General features: G+C 35.6%; 1 long non-coding RNA gene across 3 annotated transcripts in view; it reads left to right on the top strand.

Moving 5' to 3' along the window:
• Window positions 1–314: 314 nt before the first annotated feature.
• LOC113054494 (uncharacterized) overlaps window positions 315–8,753 on the top strand; it is an 86,288-nt gene continuing 77,849 nt past the window's right edge. Inside the window, exons 1-2 of one of the 3 annotated variants that reach the window (XR_003277388.1) lie at window positions 315–384; window positions 882–972. This is a non-coding gene — a long non-coding RNA (uncharacterized LOC113054494). Of the gene's footprint in view, window positions 498–881; window positions 973–8,753 lie in introns of all 3 variants that reach the window. The other 2 variants (XR_003277387.1, XR_003277386.1) reach the window with 2 other exon arrangements.

Genomic DNA, 8,753 nt, shown 5'->3' with positions numbered 1-8,753 from the left:
TGAGGTGACAAACTCATGACAGAATGAAGAAACAAGCTGTACGATTAGAAAAATATTATTTTCTGTGAATCGTAAAATAAACATCAGCTTTTTTAGATTAGTAAGCAGTTAATTTTATTTAAGGTAAGTTTACTTTGCTGATATGTTTAGTCATAATAAATTACAAAACTTAACATTTATTTTATATTATTATTATTGTATTTGACATAATGAGAAGGTAATAGTATCAACTGTAACAAGTAAAACCTTTATTTACGTTAAAATAGCGTTTAACTGTCTTGACAGCAGAGGGCGCTGTAGTATTTGCTGAAATGACGCAATCAGAAGTACCAGCTGAGTCGGTTTGGGCAAGCAGCGGAAACAGCTCTTAAATGCGGAGTTCAGGTGTTTCTGATACGTTTCTTGTAAAAAGCTTTGTTTTTGAGACTTCTCTTGTCTTAAGAGCTGAAGTGAAGTCTGTATGGATTTGACGTTTCGTCTATCTGAAGTTTACCAGTGTAAATACTTTGTCAGTGTTATTCCAGTAGCATAGCTTTATTTTATTTAGCGCTATCTACTCTGCAACTGTTTTGTTAACATTTATGCATTACACCAGTAGACTCTTTTGAGGCCAAAATGTAGCATTTTCAGCCTGGCTTATAATAATAAGTTGTAAAGTAGCAACCATATTAATGTATCCATATAGGCTTCTTTGATATGATGGTTGTATCGCCAGTAAAATAAGTTTTTATTCTTATTCGTAGACAGATTTATGCTCTTGTACATTCCATTTTCATTTTGTTTATGTTTTCTTGATAATAAGGTGTATCTTTGATAAAACTATTGTAAAGCACTATAACAAGTATTCTAATTAAGCAGTTTTTTTGTCCTCCTCCTTCCAGCATCATCTGCTTTTGCCTCAGACTGACGGTGATCCTGATGACCCTGAATTCTGAATAGTCCAGCACCTTCATTCTTGTGCCGTTTTTGAAGGTAACATTAGGCTATTTTTGTAAATGATCTGGGGGCATTTCAGCTGTTGTGCTTGCTGATTTGCTGAAATCTGTGAAATATGAGCCAGTGTTTTCTCGCTAGGTTTGTTTCAAGGTGCTATGTGATGTTTAGTTACTCTTTAAAAGCTCACCCTGACATAATTACTCTGCATGTCTCCTGCACTCTTGTGTTATTTCTGTATCCACTGTAATGCATTCCCACTGATGACGGCAGATTTGAGATGCCCTGCTGGAACCTTCTTTCAGAGATCAAATATAATAGTCTGAAATAAGCGGGAACAGATGGACTCAGATCTATTTTTGGAGGATGATGTAAGAGAATCTGACGGGTGTTTAGAAGTTTACGTTGCAATCTTGGTTACATTCCAGACCATTTTAGAGTCAGATTGAATTATTTACGTTTGTTGTGAATCGTCTAATCATTCAGGAATTATGTTTTAACACACACACACACACACACACACACACACACACATATATATATATATATATATATATATATACACAGATAGTGGAAGCAATCAAAAACAACAAAACGAGCAATGATATATAAGTGCTATAACAAGTCTCAGTTAGCTTAACACAGTACATGTAGCATGGGCTTTAAAATAATATAATAAATAAAAAGAAAACATAGAATAGAGAAGAAGAATAGAGCAAGCTAGTGTTAGAGGTCTTTATACACACACACACACACACACACACATATATAATTTTTTTTTTTTTTTTTTTTTACCAAATAAAGTACACAAACCAGGACATGCAATAGGCCTTAAAGACCAACAGCAAACAACAGCAGTTGCAAACTTTTAATCATAATTTAATCATAAAAGAGATGTTAAAACACCACGTTTCTAAATAAAAAAAAAAACAAGCAATATAATTTTGTAGCGAAGGTGTATACAGAATTTATAGTAGTGTGTGTGTGTGTGTGTGTATATGTATGTGTGTGTGTATATGTGTGTGTATTTGTGACCATAGAATGTTTAGCTTTATTCGTCCTCCTGATCATGTCAGTGATATCAAACCTTCTGATTACGGTTTTGTTTTATCCAGCTTCCAGTGTCATGACTGCATGTTCCAATAGATGGCGCTAAGTGCTGCCAATGTGACTGTAGGTTAAAAGATGTCGTTTTCAGGATATCAGTTTTCCATGAAGTTTTTGGTTAAAGTGTTCGGGCTCGTTTGCTGAGATCTCCAGTAAGCACTAAGATTAATTTCAGGTGGATGTGAAGGTCATGTGAGACAGATTTCTTTTTTCAGTGGCTCTTGCCTCTGTTTATTAATCACAGAAGAGACAGGAAGTTATTGAGGTGAGACAGGAAGAATGGGGCTGGCTCATAGTCTGCTCTCAAACATGCATTAGTTGTGTAAGTATGACGGCTCAGACCTGTCAAGAACTCCCTTACAGAGAGTGTTTCATCTGAATGAATTTTCACCAGATGTCTGACCCGTATTCTCTCAAGCTCCTGCTGTGAAATGCTCGCAGTTAAAAGCAAAATGACCTAAATAAATGACTAGAATTTAACATCTTCAAGGGAAAATTAACAGTTTGTCTACATTTACTAACACTCATGTTGTTGCAAACTCTTATGCTTTAATAGGAGCAAAAGCCACCATAAAAGTATCATGCACTATAATCATAGTCTTTCAGTAAGCTTTGTGTGAGGAACAGACTGAGAGTGAAGTTACTTATAACTTACCTTTTTCCCCACTGAAGCTCTAATTTACATTTAGTCATTTAGCAGACTCTTTTATCTAAAGCGAGATTTAGCAGACTCTTTTATCTATAGAAAAAAACGTAAGAAGGCGGAAAAAATACATATTAATTTTTATACAAATTTATTTATAGGACATGTCTTTAAATATGGTCATGTTTGTTTAATGTATGTCATGTAATGTATGTTTATGTAAATGGCTGTTTAAATGTTCTTAAAAAATTGGATTGGTGGTGGCAGCAAATATTCCAATGCAAATATCTAAATATCATTAAATCAAGAGACATTTACTTGATATGAATTGAAAATTCCCCCCCCCTTTTTTTTTTTTTTTTAAATGTACCAAAATTAAGCATAAGCCTAAAACAAGAACAAATATCTGTGAATTGTGTATAAAAACTTCCCCCCTCTCCAATTAAGTTTTTATTTGTTCTTGATCTAGTCTTAAGCTTCCTTCATTTTGATCAATATCTAATAAAATGAGACTTCATATGTCATTTTGTTTCTCAGGGTAAATCATGCATCTTGAGATCCTAGGAGTTTTTAGACATTTTCACTGGAAAACAAGACAAATACTGATACTTATTTTCAAATTAAAGTTGGATTTTCAATCTTTGAAGCACATTTAGAGAGCATACTGACATATTCCATCAAATTTTTTCCTTAAATTCTCTTTAGTCCGTCTAAAAAGGTCTCAAGTCTTAAATTTACTATCATAAACCCTGCACAAACATTGGGGAAAATAATGACCGAATTGATTACACTTTAGAGTGAGTGATGCTTTAATAATAAGGTGAGCAGTTTCTGGAGGCATTAAGTAAATGCATTTCTCACTGTGTCTTCATGCAGCCAGAGACTTTGATTAGCAGTTCCACATTTCAGCATCTGCTCATAGAACAGGTGCTCTCATCAACGATGCGTGTAACATCAAACGCTCTCTAGACAGAAATAGGAAAGTGTTACCGTTGTTTAACAAATCACTGTGGTGTGTTATGCAGTGGGTCTTCTCTTCCTCCTGATTGTGAAGTCTGTTCTTTCCCTTGTATTTTCCCCGTCTAGTCCTTCACTGCAGACACAAACTGACAGTATCCCTCCTTCCTACACGCCCTTTCCGCTGACCTTTCCTGTCTGTTTTTCTCGGGTCCAGGCGGGAGTGATGAAACCTCTCAGCGCTCAGACCAGTATGACTAAGACAGAACAAGATTTCCTGTGACATGGGAAGGGGAAGAGAGGCACTAGAGTGTTTGTTCAGTGACACAGGGATGCTGCAGTGGATTGTGGGGCCGGAATCGATGCATGTTCCAATGAGCTGTCTCATTCATCTCGATATGACCACTCTATGGTCTCTCTCTCTCTCTCTCTGTCTCTCTAATGGGTAGGAACAGCTGTGAAGAGAAAGAGCACCTCACACTAACATCAGCCATTATTTCATTAGCCTGAATGTTGAAGTGTGCAGAGAGCCGAAGTGCTTTAATGAAGACAGCACCATGTCAACACGGATTGGATGTGGCATTTATTACAGATATTACAGCCTCAATCATCCTGATGCATTACACACACGATTGTGGGAAATGTTGAAAGAGAGCACAGGTTTTTATATTGATTGACTTTTTCATGTCATATAGACGTGATTTTTTTTTTTTTTTTTTCTTGTTTCATAGTGGAAATGTTTTTGGAGATTGGAAAATAGATCTTGGATTTGCAGAGATTTCTCTGAATAAACAGACAATAATACTAGAGTCAGGGTGTTTGACTGGATGTGCTTTACTTAGGGACATTTCTCAGAAAGCTCATCTTTAGTGTGCTGACAGTTCCAGTAAAGCTCTCACCAAAAACTTAAGAGGTGTCTGTCTGGTTGTACCTTGTGTGGCCAGACTTTTGCTCATTACAAATTGCAAGTTATTAGGGATAAGATACCATCTGCGCAACAACCTGTTTTTTTAATAAATCTGCAGTTCATTAGAATATAATAAAGGACTGTGATGGTGTGGAAAACAAACTCCTATGTTGTAACAGCAGTCTCCAAAAACACCAAACGGTTTGTGGGAAGTTGGCTCATTCATAAAACAAGCTGAATTAATTTTTTTGTGTAAATCATTTACAAAGCTGATTATTAAGTCCTCATATTCTTACCTATTATTAACTGTTCGTATTAAAAAAAAAAAAAGTACACCTGCTTCAGAACCCTTGTAAATGCAGCAAAAAACAAAAAACAAATAGCTGAATGATAACACTGCATTTTGATAGCTTTTACTATAATACCACAAATTTGAGGTTTACAAAGTGTTTGTGAATTTGGAGGAGACTTATCAGGAAGGACCGTTTTACATGCAAATTATACATCTTTTATTAATAAAGCTGAATGCACTATGCAAATTTTGCCCTGAAAACAAACACGATCATTGTAACTATTTCAAAGAAAGTTTTTGGAGCAAGTGTGAGTTTACGGGGTTGGTTTGCTTCAATGCCCAGTGAAGTATTATAAACATTTCTTTACTTTTTGAACACACAAATGTTTGCGTTTCACCATAAATTGGAAGACTATCCAACATCAAACTGTCTAAATCAGTGGTTCCCAACCTTTTTCAACTCGCGGCCCACACAACCAAACACATATGTTTGCGCGGCCCACTTCAAAAAAATTAACTGACCCCGCTATTGTTGGGTTAATAACTTAGTACTCAGAAGCTAGATTTTAAACTATATTTATTGAATAAACTAGGGCTGTGCAATATGGACAAAAAAAAAAAAAAACTATTGCGATTTTTTTGATAAATTTTGCAATTGTGCTTTTACAGTCATAAATGCATTCAGGATTAATTTGAAACATATTTCCAAAAGAAAACCAATCAGAGCTTTATCAAAAAGTTGTAACATCTCTAGAACAGACATAAATCTAAATTATCACTATAGTAAAGATGTAAAAAAATGTATAGACTTGTGGCAAAAAAAAAAAAAAAAACTTTTTTTTCTTTTTTGCCATGCATTGTTCAGAAACAGAAAATAATTGGCGGCCCACCTGCAATACCACCGCGGCCCACTAGGGGGCCGCGGACCACAGGTTGAAAACCACTGGTCTAAATCATAAAGTTTTGATCCTAGTGACCCAAATATTGTTTTCATAGCACGAGGTAAATGTGATGTAAACAAAAATGCTTCATACAATATGGTTCATGTCGCATCTTATGTCAGACCTCTCAGATGTATTTGCATTACTCTGGTTTATTCACCAGTAAAAGTATGTAACGTATTTTGTTCACCTGCAAGTACAATTATCTTACCGGCTGTTAACAGGATTCTAAATCTAATCTAATCTAACAAGTGTTTTAAGCCATTCAAGCGCAAGACGGTGCACAACTAACCCCATGACATCTGTGACTGCTGTGGTATTGCAAGATGTTGGCACCATATATATATATATATATATATATATATATATATATATATATATATATATATATATATATATATATATATATATATATATATATATATATATATATATATATATAAGTTATAAATTCCTCCATAGCTATTAGGATGACTTAGTTAGATCCCAACATTAAAGCATTTTCAATTTATATATATTTACTATTTTTTTCATTAAATCTTTTTTTTTCCTTTACCAAAAATAAAATGTTCAACTAGCTGGAAATTATATAGCTATAATGTAACAATAACATGAATTCATAAACACTTTTGGGAAATGACGGAAAGAGAAAAGACAAGTAATTAGCACTTGTGCAGACAAGTAATTTGGAAATCCATACTTAAAACAATTCATAGAAACATCAGCATATTATAAACAATATTTGAAAATTATTTAAAAGTCATAAAAAATGTACCTTCACCCCCCCCCCCACCCCCAAAAACTAAATTAATACTATCATCTGCTGCTATTTTTATTCATGAATTCTATCGCTGCAGGTACAAAAGTATTTCTATATAATTTGGTTCTCCACCTATGGGCCACAAACAGTCTGCCAGAGCAGAAAACTGAAACTCTGTGTGTAAAGTGTGGTAACAATCTCTAATAACAGCACTCGCCTTATGCAGCAACTGGTTGGATTAGAGACTTGGCAAGTTAGGTTGTGATTCACCTATAATATTACTAGCCCATTTGACAATTTGGTTCAAAGATTTTTTGTTCTTCAAAGACAAAGTTCCAAACCATGACACGAGAGAATGACATAACAGATTCAATAAAAGTCTGATTTTAAAAAAAAGAAAGTGTAACCATAGCTTTATCAATGTGAAATCTGGACAACTTTCTAAGGCAAAACAGGCTTTTTCTTTTCTTTTCTTCTTTTTTTTTTTTTTAAGATACACATACAAGATAAGTGTAACTTTCAGCACTGGAAAAGGCAAGTGAACTGGCCTGAAACTCTCTCACTGGCCCTCGTGTCGCTGGTCATCTTTACTGTATAGCACTGGAAATGGAAAAATCCTCTTAAAGAAGTCTCCCCTTTAAAGCATCACTCCTACAGCCAACAAATTCGACACCTTAGATGATACTTCTTTTAATAATATTTCAAGGCCTGCTATGAGCAATGCTCTAGTTATATTATGCATAATTCATAATCCACCTCCATCTTTTTCATTAGTTTAATAAACGGCTAGTGATATTTAGTCTTTTTCTTACTGAATATCTGTCAGTTACTCTATTGAAAAGGCTGCTTTTAGCATCTTTATATAAATGAGTGGGATTAGTGTCTCGTAGTCATGACCCTAGCCCAGCCTATTCAAGATTTAAAGTTCAACTAATCATTCACATAAATCTCAGACTAGTTGGTTTAAAACATAAGGTCCTTGAGAACTCAATCCTAGCATGGACAAAGAACTCATTTTAAGTAGCCTTACCGCTTGTGTTGAGATTGATCTTCTATATTTCAGGGTCAAGATCCAGCTTTTATCTAAAAAGAGGCCATCAAGAGTATGCTTACAAAGCCAAAGGGTTAAATAAAGGGAGCTCTTTTTGTTGCTGGTCGCCCGGAGGGAAAGCCACAGATTTTCCCTCCATTTTCCTCCGTGCTGCGCAGCTAACAAAAGAGCTATTGGAGATCAGGTTTATCATTTTGAAAGCAATGACCTTGCCTCTCCCTCTTATAACAGGTCGTACTGTTTTGGCACAGGAGCACTCATCTGGATGCCTCGTCTCAGCAGGGCGACCCACAGAAATACCTCCATAATAATGGAAGCAATGATTGTTCACAAACAATCATCTGGAAGGCAGCCTGGCTGATAAGAGAGACGACTTTAGCAAGGAGATGGGTTATGAACATGGCAATGAGAGGTGCTAGATCTAAAATAGGAAAGGCAGAGGCTCTACAACCTGTAATCCTTGAGAGAGCTAAAGCCCTCGGCAGTCAATGAGAGTGGCAATCACTGATGGATCACCTTCTGACCCACCAGTCATGGTGTAAATGGGGGCAGCGGCATTTCTCAGTGTGGTTTGTGTAAAGTTAAATGTGGGTTGCTTGTCACCTGATGGTGTAGATTTGTGGCTGAAAATACAGAGGGCATGGGGTCAATATTTGGAAAGGGCGAACTAAAAATGGTGTTTTATCAACCTAGCCTTTCAAAGAACCAGTTAGACAGCTTATAACCCAGGATACTGTGGGTCAGGAATGGAGATGTGGTAGCTTTGCAGTTAAGGATCTGTGCTCCAAACACTGTGGTTAGGTACTTTTTAGCTTTTTCTTTTCCAGAGATTTGTCAGTAAAATGTTGTAATGCTTGGTCATTTTCAATCTGACATTGATATCACAAGAATGTCTGAGGGGAGAGCTCTGTTCGGGTTTGCCAAATGCTGTGTTGAGGGTCTTTTATTATTATTATTATATTTTTTTATATGCTTTGTGTGCAGAATATATCAGACAGTGAGTAGCCTGTAGATGCTCTGTGGAAAATGCTGTTTGAGACTAAAATTATGATATCCCAAATATCCATATGGACTGCAGTGTGTGAACTTGACTTTGGAAGCATACAAGAAACTACTGGTTAAAACTAACTTTTTTTTCACCAGCAAAGGTAGAGAATAATTC

This window comes from Carassius auratus, chromosome 35, assembly GCF_003368295.1.
Source record: "Carassius auratus strain Wakin chromosome 35, ASM336829v1, whole genome shotgun sequence".
Taxonomy (NCBI): Eukaryota; Metazoa; Chordata; class Actinopteri; order Cypriniformes; family Cyprinidae; genus Carassius; species Carassius auratus.
The sequence above is the reverse complement of the archived record's forward strand: the minus strand, read 5'-3'. Positions and strand labels throughout refer to the sequence as shown.